The sequence below is a fragment of the Molossus molossus genome, unplaced genomic scaffold (genome assembly GCF_014108415.1).
Source record: "Molossus molossus isolate mMolMol1 unplaced genomic scaffold, mMolMol1.p scaffold_m16_p_3, whole genome shotgun sequence".
Lineage (NCBI taxonomy): Eukaryota > Metazoa > Chordata > Mammalia > Chiroptera > Molossidae > Molossus > Molossus molossus.
Window position 1 is genome coordinate 58,125,919 of NW_023425366.1, and position 10,511 is coordinate 58,136,429.

The window sequence follows — 10,511 nt, forward strand, 5'->3', positions numbered from 1 at the left end:
CTTGAGAATTGGGTTTAAGTAAAAATATTTGCCTATTTTTTTTTAAAGATAAACATTTTGCATGAGTAAAACAAATTTCTAAGCATTGTTTCAAATGATTATGAAAAATGATACAGTGGAGAAAAAAAACAATTCAAAATAATAATGAAAAGCACTGAACAGGATGCTACATGGGGATTGAAAGAATCCAAGGGGTTGCTGGACACTCCTCAGCTTTATGGAGACATCGCCAGTCCTGTTACCCTTATCTCTACCTTTCAAACCGATCTATAGGAAGACCCTGAGAAGACTGTTTACTAAGTGAGAAATTTTGGGGAGCACTGCTTATAGCAAGGTGGCTAGTGTTGTGTTTTAGGTAAACATGTTTATCAGAGGTTGTGGGGGGTGGAGGTGAGAGGGAGGCTCCAAAAGAGCCAATGATGGGATTGCCAGTGGCAGCCGGAGAGATCGGCTGGGTGCTTTGTGCTGGCTGCGAGGCGGACAGGCAAAGCGCAGCCCCTACCATGTGCCATGTACTGTTTTAATGGTTTATATCTATTAACTCATTTAATTCTTACAGGAACGCTGTCAATAAATACTATTGCTGTCCTTGTTTTTAAAAAAGGAAACTGAACCATAGATAGAAATATGTGGTGATTTCATGCATTTGCTTATCCATCAAACCACATTTAGGGGATAGAAAGAAAATATAATTCATTGATGATTATGGACAAAATGGAAAAAAAAAAGAAATATTTAAATCACAAACTAAAGAAATATGAGATGACACAACAAATGAGTGTAACAGACATTACAGTTATTAGCATTCAGAAAAATACAAATACATTTGTAGGCAATCAGTTTTTTCAGAGCCAAAAGTTCTTGTTATCAATACCATCCCTGCCAACAATAGAGGGTAGGTGAAAATTTTTCCCAGAGGTTTTTAAACAGGGCGTTGACTGGTTGGGCAGGAAGAACACGAAGCATACATTAGATGAGCCTGGAAATGAGTTGGAGTGGGTTGGCCCCATTGGGAATAGTAACGAAAGAACATCTGTGAAAACTTTAGTGAAAACATCATTAAATAAGGCTTCGTGAGCACACATGAGGTCAGATATGTGGCAGCAAGTTAAAGAGAAGAGGCAAAGATGGTTCTGGTATTTGGAACCTATGGATGATGCTTTAGAATGTTGATGATATTGACAGAATTAGAGTAGAGTGGGCTAAAGAGGATAATAAAAATTTTTAGAAGTGCCCTATTTGTAGATGGTGGAATTACCAGGTGGGAGGTTGGTGTAGTAACCTGTTAACTTCCTCTTAATAATTAGTGATGCAACCACATAATTATACTAATACAGCTTCCAAATACATTTATTTTATAAACTGAGAAATTCAGTTAGTAGGAGAAGTGTTACTAACATAATTAGTGACTGATTGTCAAAAAAGAAATAACGGTAACATGATTCATCAGGGGAAAAAAATCTAACATATACTCTATTCTTGTCACATTTAAAACCCATATTTAGGCCATAACATAGGTTTATGATTTATGATAAGAACTGTTTTACGTATATTTCATGGAGCCTGAAACCATTCATTCTATACGGGGATAATGATACAGAAATTTATAAGATTTTCAGAAAAGTAAAAAGTTCATTAGGAATAAAAAGCAAAGTAACATTCTTATTTGCAAACAAAAGCTATTGTTAGATTATTGATCTCTAGGTTTTATTACATGACTAAATCTTTATTAGTAAATTCTAAAGTATCTACACATGGTAAAGTAATCTAAAAGGGTATCTACTAAGGATATAATAATTCTTGACAGTGCAGTTTCAAAAGACACTGGACTCATTACATAGCTTACAGTTAGAAAGCTAATTAAGCTAATCTCACTTATACAAAATCTGTGTAATTTCTGTTTCAGTTCTGGTAGGTTTCTACACAGGTTGAGTATTTTGATGTTTCTGTGTGTCCTGTTTCTTATAGTTAAATTGATTTAAAAGTTACTAAGTTTATTAAGTATACAATAAATAGTATAAATGTAATCACTTTGTTACCCTTTACCTAGTTTGACAGTTCTCCAAATTTCTTTATTTTTGAGGTCTAATAAATATTTGAGAATTCTTTAGTAAAATACTGATCCATTGAAGTACACTTGTGCTTCCCTAATCATTTTATTATGAACTTTTGTCATATATTCATTTTATTTTTCTTTTTTTTTTAATTTTAAGAGTTATCTGAAAAATATAAAGTGTTGAAATAGACAAAATAACATTTTTCTTTTTGTCAGTAAAACAAAGTAGTTAAGAGCACTGGCCCTGTAGATAGAATACTTAGCATTAAGCCTTGGCGCCGACATTTAGTTGTATATATATCTTGGGCAGGTTGCTATTCTCCCTGAGCTTCAGTTTCTTTATCTGGTAAAATGAGATGGTAGGAATTATGTGTAGCAAGCCAAGTACATACCAATTATTGGACATATTTCATGTTGCTATTGCTGCCATTATTTGGGGAAAGACGTGGTCGTTTTACTAATGTATAGAGTTTTTGGCATGGTTGAAGAGAATTACAAAGAACATAACTACCTTTTGAGAAGAGGTGAGTGTTGTGTGTGCGTACGTGCATGCGTGTGTGATAACTGAGAAAAAATTATATTTAGGTAGACTGGTCATATCTAAAGACATTCTGAAATAATCACAAAACTCTAACTGTTGAAAAGGCTTCCTCATAAATTTTGTGAATTTCAATTAGGTGAGTCAAACAGAATCAAATTACCACTTGCTGCTGATTTTGTTAAAGGAAGGCATGCACTTCAGAGGGCTGGACTCAATGGCCCCCACAATCCATCTGAATTAAAAGATTCTTTGAATTAAATACACATGACAACCAACTGTTCTACAATAAAATTTAATTCTTCTGGTTCTTCTCTCTTTTACCACCTATTAGATCAGAGATGCAACCTCCCTTGAGGCAGAGTCTCATTCTTTCCTCCTCTAAATCAAATCAAGAAGTGCACCCTTAGCTTATAAGAGCTGGAGTTAAGTATCATAGCTCCTTTGCCCCTTAGTCATGGGGCTACCCTTGCGAATATGGCTATAACAGAATGATAATCCTAGTGGCTAGGCATTTATTTTACTTGGTGATAAAATTGGGAATTAACTTCTACCTTCTCTCTTCTCCCTCACATTAAATGCACTGAAAATGATTAGTGGGTTCAGAGTGTTGTCTTAGACAGACTTGTAGATAGAGAGCAGGCTGACAGCTGTTGAGGGTAGGATTGAGTTGGGGGGAGGTAGAAGAATTGAACCAAAAAAGAAAAAGTGAGAAAAAACTCATGGACAAGCACAATAGTTTGCTGATTACAGTGGGGCAGGGGAGTGGAGGAGGGTATGGGGTGAATAAATGGTAATGTAAGAGACTTGACTTTAGGTAGTAAACACACAATACAGTGTACAGATGATGTACTATAGAATTGTACACCTAAAACCTATGACTTTATTAACCAATGTCACCCAATAAATTCAATAAAAGGGGGGGGGGTGTTCTTTTAGTTGGTTGGTTCAATATACTTCACAAATATTTCTTTTTATAATTCTCTAATTCAATGATATTAAATATGAAAAATTAAATATGTTATCTTTTACCACAAACTTAATATGCAGGAACTAGAGACTCATGTATACCAATTGCACCTGACCAGTTGGACACAGATCCTTTCTCAGGGTCTATGTGTCATTTACTTGAGTCATAATTGGCAACTACTTTCTACCCATCACTTCATACTGTGTTCTCCAACTTTCAGACTCAGAGTCATTTTCAAATGATTCTTTGTGATTCCAGTCAATTTGCAAGCTAATTTACATGCCCCAACATTTACATGCCTGTGGAAAATGACATGATATTTCTAATGTTTCACTTAATAAATTGTCTCACAATAGGAAAGATATACCAATCATTTTTCCATGATATAAATTTGCATAGAAAGGAGATGTTCCATGTCAATCTTTTGAAGGTTATAGGCTTCACCTCTCTTCATTAATGGAACGATTTTAAGCAAATTTAAAGAAATTTTACTTCTCTGTCCTTTTATCTCTTCTCTTTGTTTATAGAATTTTAACTCATGTTGTGTAAGCACATATAAAAGTACATCAGGGGGATTTTATAAATACAGGGTGGGGCAAAAGTAGGTTCACAGTTATTTGTATGGAAAATAATACAATGATTAATTTTAAAAAATACAAGAATAAGCTCTGTGTTTCACGTACTCACAATTGTAAATATATTCTTGTCCCACCATGATATACACCGCTTTTAGAATTTACCAACATTAAGTATATTGCTCATATCAGCAGGAAGTAATTACTTGTCCTCTTCCCCACCTTTAGGGGTATGTGTTAGAAATATAAGCTGGCTAGGAGAACATAGATATTCTGTAATTTTGAGCTCACTAGATGTCATACTGTCAACTTCTACAACTGCTTTATTGTATTTGATCTTCATACTAATCCTCAGAGTTGGATATTTCTATTGCTATTTTTATTAAAGAGGAATGTGAAGGTTAGAGCTTAGGTGTGACCCTCTTGAGGTAGCACGGTCAGGATCTGAGCTTGACTCTTGTCTACAGATTCAGGTTCTTCCAAAATACCAAAATAATGGGATCCCTTGAAGACTTCCACATAAGGTACATTATAATCAAAGAAGTATTTGCTTATAGCCCTTCCTATCTACATGTGTTTGCCCCATTCATATTCCCTGCTTAATTATCTTAATAAACTTTTAGATCTCAATCTATATTGTCATTCTCTTTTTAAATCAGAAACAGCCATTAAAATAATAACAATATCTACATCAAAAATACACAATACTTGAAAATCCCAAAGCCTAATACAATCAGATATACATGACTTCTTTGTGTATATCTAGAAAAGTAAACCTTTCATAAGGGTGTGACTTTAGTTGTAAACAATAGTCATCTGATATCTCATGATTTCAACTTTATGCTTTCATCAGCATTAAAGTATAATTCTGCATGTACTTGGTGAATATTTAAAGAATTATTCTTTCATTTATACATTTATATAAATGTGGGGTCAAGTCTGATGAGGCTGAAAGATAAAAGTCCCAAGAGACAGGACTTTAAAAACGAAGGGGATTAGGGTTGCGGCTGAAATGGAGAAATTAACCAAATTGGCTACTAGAGAAACCAAAGTAAATACCACTTGCTGAAAACAATGTGGATATTAGGTAATGACTTTGATGATAAATGCTACATTTCCATGACTCTAAGACACCATCAACTTAACAACTTTTCAGAAGCAATGTGTCACAATTTTTGAAAAATTAAGATATGCAACTCAGTGGGGAGAGAAAACTTGTTCTTAAAATATCTAGATGCCTTTAAAAAGGTTGTGGCAGGCAGTGTAAAACTCATTTTTCTAGCCTTCTAATAGAAGGCTACATTAAACATCTCCCCATTAAAATAAATGCATTAAGTGATTCCTACTGATTACTAAAACCTGACTGATTAAGTGCTGGTATTAGGCTTGTTTTCTAGTAGCAGATAATGTTGAGTTGCTTTTCATGTGAAAATGGTACACTGGAAGTCCACAGCATAAGATGGTTAATGGATTTCTTAAATTATTTTATGTGGTCACCTGGAATGAAGTACCTACTAGAAAGAAAAACATTGGTGAACCAAGTGACTGTTGCCACAGATCATCAGGGTAGGAATGATGACTATGAGTGCTGTGGGATGGGCCAGCAACTGAGACATTGAGAAAATGAGATAAACTTGATGTAATAATGGACATGGGTAGAAAGGAAAGCAGAGAGCAAATAAATTCTAGGTTTCTGTCCTATATTTAAGAATTGGTGCTGTTAGTAATAGATGCAGTAAGAAATGATTCAGGTTAAAAAAAAAGAATACTTCTTGGTCTTAATGATTTTTGAAATTATCTGTTACACTGGATTAAAACATTAAACATAAAACTTTTTTATCCTTAGGGTTGGGAAAACATTTCATGGTAAATTAACATGCAAACAATTACAGCTCCCTTTTCTTTTTAAATACTTAGTCCTAGCAGGCAAGTGTGTTCAAAAGTGTAGTAAATGCCCTCTCCTATTATATCATCTATAAAAACCAAGTCCAGTTTTATTAGAGACAGAACACTTATAGTTAAATGAGTTCTGTATGTGACAATGTCATATGAAACCATTAAAAAGACCAGTGGATGGTCCTGGCTGATTTTCTCAGTGGTTAGAGCATTGATTGGCCTATGGACCAAAGGGTTGAGAGTTCAGTTCTGGTCAAAGGCACATACCTGGGTTGCAGGTTCAATCCCTGGCTGTGGTCCAGGTCGTGAAGGAGGCAACCAATCAATGTGTTTCTCTCTCATCGATGTTTCTATCTCTCGCTCTAAAAAAAAAAAAAAAAAAAAGACCAGTGGATGTAGCGATTATAATTATTTAATGTGATAAAATGTACATAATATTAACAAGATCCATTCATTCATTCATTCTTAGAGGACAGATTTTGCAACCTGACTCCACATCATAGCAAGATTCTGAATCAAAACAATTTAATTGATATCAATTTTGATAAGAAATTAGCCAATAAATAAAGTAGGCATTAAATGGTAGTGAAGAGGTAGACTAGAAGCCATTTATATTCCTTGTTCTATAATGTCATGTTCAGAGTTTTAATGAGAAAAATATTTTTTCTTTAAAAATTGATTTAGAGTATGATGTCTCAGAGGAAAATACTACAATACATGTTGGAGAGAGTGAATTATTTACCAAGCAAAGAAATCAGTGACTCATACTCTTGCTGGTGGAAAATTTGGACTAGAATCTAAGATCTTACTGTGCGTTCACAGCCTAAAATCTCCATGGAATTTATGCAATTAAAGAGATATGTCATTGCATATGCAGGTGAATTCTAGGTACTAGTCTGAAATAAGAATTCAGGAGAGAACCAGGAACTTTTCCTGTGAATAAAGTAGACATTTTCCCAAAGAAAGAGAATGTATTCTACTGGATGAAGACACTTGAAGAATTAGGTGCCCTGGCAGAGTCATAAACATTAAAGGAAGGGAGAATTATTAAGGTCTACTCTTCTTGTAAAGGCCCTTATATTAAATCTTCAACCCTTATGTGTACTAGGAAAAATTTAAGTTAACTAGAATTTCCACCTAGTTCCTCCTATATCGTTCTCTTCCATGTATTGGTAAGTTGTATATTTAAATTGCAGTTCAATCATTGGTATTGTGAATGTTGATATAATAAAATGGTTTGCTTCTGCTCCATCCAATTTTCTTCAGAACTCAATGTAAGAAGGAGCGTTTAGCTAGTCAGTGGTCTACAACACTGGCTATCATTAGTAGTGGGGAAGACTTACAACTTGGAAAGAATTAGAGCACAAATATGTAAGACAGACAGGAAAATTAAAATTTCTAGTTGGGTGGTAGGTTAGGGTAGACCACACTTAGAAAAGAAAATGGTAGATATTAGGGTGACACATTAAATAAACATTCTTCTGAACCAGGCCAGGTGCTTAATGCAATGAATGTACAGAGAAATGAAAGACTAAGCAGTTTGTTAGGAAAGGAAAGACTATAACCAATGATTCAAATGGAGTGCTGTAAGTGTGAAGAAGGTGGTATGCATGGAAAATTATAAGAGCTCATAGGGATTCATAGAAGGGACTCACAGAATGGTAGGCATGAGTAAAAGAAGGAGGTTTGAAGATGATTTAAAACTTGAGTAATATCCTAAATCATATGATCTAAAACCTTGTAATTTATAAAAGTATAACCCTTTCTCATTGACAGATAGGATTCTAAAATTGTAAATAAATTTATGTAAATGGAGATTTTGTACTTGAGAATGGTGTTGTAACCCTAAAGAATACCTGAATTACCATATTAGTTAATGCTTGTTTCCTCAAATATTTTTTCCCCCAATTTCTCTCATGCAGAGCCTAGATAGACAGTGGCCAACCCTCTACTATCTCATAGTTGATATTATCCTCTTTTTGGAAGGCATTCAAACTCTTTTATGTTTTTCCTTCTACTTTTATGGTATTTCATCCTTAAGTCTTCTCAGAGCCCTGGAATTCTCAGGGCTATAGCCTTAGAGTTCAAACTTTCATTATCTTATACCATCTCTCAGGCTTTTTAAATTCTATGTCATGGCTTTAAGTGTTTAAGTGCCTCTTTGTGGGTAAATCAATTCCAATTTTTTTCTCTTCTCTTCAGATCTTAATATCATCTTGCTCAAAACTGAAATTTGCCTGTAAACTTATTCATTTGTAATGCCTCTTTAGTTGAATTTTCACTATTCTCTCCATTATTTCAGTAAAAGCACTTATACTGAAATTATTTCTCTCCTTCACCTCTCAAATACCTTGAATCATGTAACACTCTCTTTCTTAAATCTCTTTTCAACCTTATCCTCATCTTAGTTCTCACTGCCATTACTTTAATTTAGATCCTTAATATCTTTTGCTTAAAGAATTGGAATAATCGATTAGTATCATTCACTTCCACTTATAATCTATCTTCTCCTCTTCCACAAGAGTGAGCTTAATAAAAGTTGAAATGCTATTCTGTCTCTGGCTTGAAACACTTCATCGACTCCCATTTACTTGCCTATGTAATAAACACTAAGTTCCTTAGTAACTCACTCTAGGTCCCGGTCCTACATAAAGTATCCACTGAATTTTCTTGCCAACTTTAGATTAAAATGTGCCAGGCTCCCACTATGGTTTATGTCCTATCAAATTTAAAATATACATTATTCCTTTCTTCTCTTGTAGTACATACATACTCTGACAGGAAACTTCTATTTATCACCTTGGTTTTGATGACCATTTCTATGTTGATAACTCCAAATCTGTATTACCCTTAAGTGCTTATTTCCTGGACTCCAAACAAGGATATCCAACTCAAATGTTTATTTCTGCTAATGTGTATCACAGACATCTCAAACCCAACATGTCTACAAATCAGATTTATAATCTTCCACAAGTCTATAGCACATAGCACTTTAAAGGATTTGCAATTATTTTAGGAAAGCCTATCTATTATGGTAATATTTCATTTTATACATGTGAAAACAAGCTCAAGAAGGTTTTTCTGTCATGTTGCTTGGTATTTCAAAAACCCCACATCTGATTTCATGAAAAAGACATGAATTGTATCCTATAATTGAAAAGTCAAGGTCAAATCACATGGAGCTCAAACAATTACTTTATAATTCATATGTTTTTCCTCTTCTCTACTATTCAGTTTAGGTTTCCTGCATTGCCTCCTTTGTCAGACAGATGTTCACCTTTTTGGGTCACAATATAGACACCAAATGCTTTAGATTTGCATCATACCTTTCAGCAGCCATCAGATAAAAATAGAGCTTTTCTTTTCTAGTAGTTAAGAAAAATCTACCATAGAAAATGTTGAAAATGTATCTCTTTCTGAAATAATCACTGTAATCCCAGGGGTCAGTTATGTTTAGGTATGTGTTACCCCAGAAACTAGAAGATAGAACCTCAATGGAATCACATAGACTAAATATTTGAAGTCATCTAGGAGGTGCGGGTGGGGAATTATGGCACTGTTACCAGAAGGACAAATGGATGTTAAGTAGGCTAAAGAAATAGCTATTTGCTCATAGTTACTCAGCAAATAAATAGTCTAGCAAGGACTAAAAACTTAGGCCATTTAGTTCCCACTCTAAGCTTTTTATCTACAACAAATATTGTCAGCTGTAACTTAGCAACTGGAGACAGAAATGTAAGACACAGAGCTCCTGTTCCTAGGGAACCACAAATCTTAGATTGTAAATCAGTAGTTCTCAACCGTTTCATCATCCACAATTTATAGTAGTCACTCTTCATGGGAGATACGTTCCAAGGCCCCCAGTCGATGACTGAAATTGCAAATAGTCCCAAACCCTATGTAGACAATGTTTTTCTAAACATACATACCTACAATGTAATTTAATTTATAAATTAGGCACAGTAAGATGAACAATTAATAATTAAATAGAATAATTATAACAATTTCATGTAACAAAAGTTATGTGAATGTGGTTTTTCCCTGTTTATTCTCCCACCTATAAATTTAATTTCTTTTCCATTTTAAGCACTTATCACTCACTGTGGCCATGTTTTGCAGTTTGAGGTGCAACAGTAAAACTAACACAAATTTCTTTTTCCGTTTTCACAATTTCACGAACAGAAGATTCATTCTTTCGGTAGATCTTAGCAGCCTCAGTATACATTTTGTTTCCTTATTAAGTCAAGAACTTTCACTCTTTTACTTAAAGTAAACAATTTAAGACTTCTCTTTGGCATATCCAAAATCCCAGCATCACTACTCGTGCATTGGGGCCATTATTAAGTAAAATAAAGGTCACTTGAACACAAGCACTATGATATTGTGACAGTGGATCTGAAAACCAAGATGGCTACTAAGTGACTAATGGGCAGGTGCATGTATGTGCTGGACAAAGAGGTGATTCATGTCTGGTTA

The 10,511-nt window shown here is 34.3% G+C and overlaps 1 pseudogene; it reads right to left on the reverse strand.

Annotated features, from left to right (window-relative positions):
- Positions 1–10,260, reverse strand: part of LOC118642020 — a 45,490-nt pseudogene extending 35,230 nt beyond the window's left edge.
- Between the last annotated feature and the right edge of the window lie 251 nt (positions 10,261–10,511).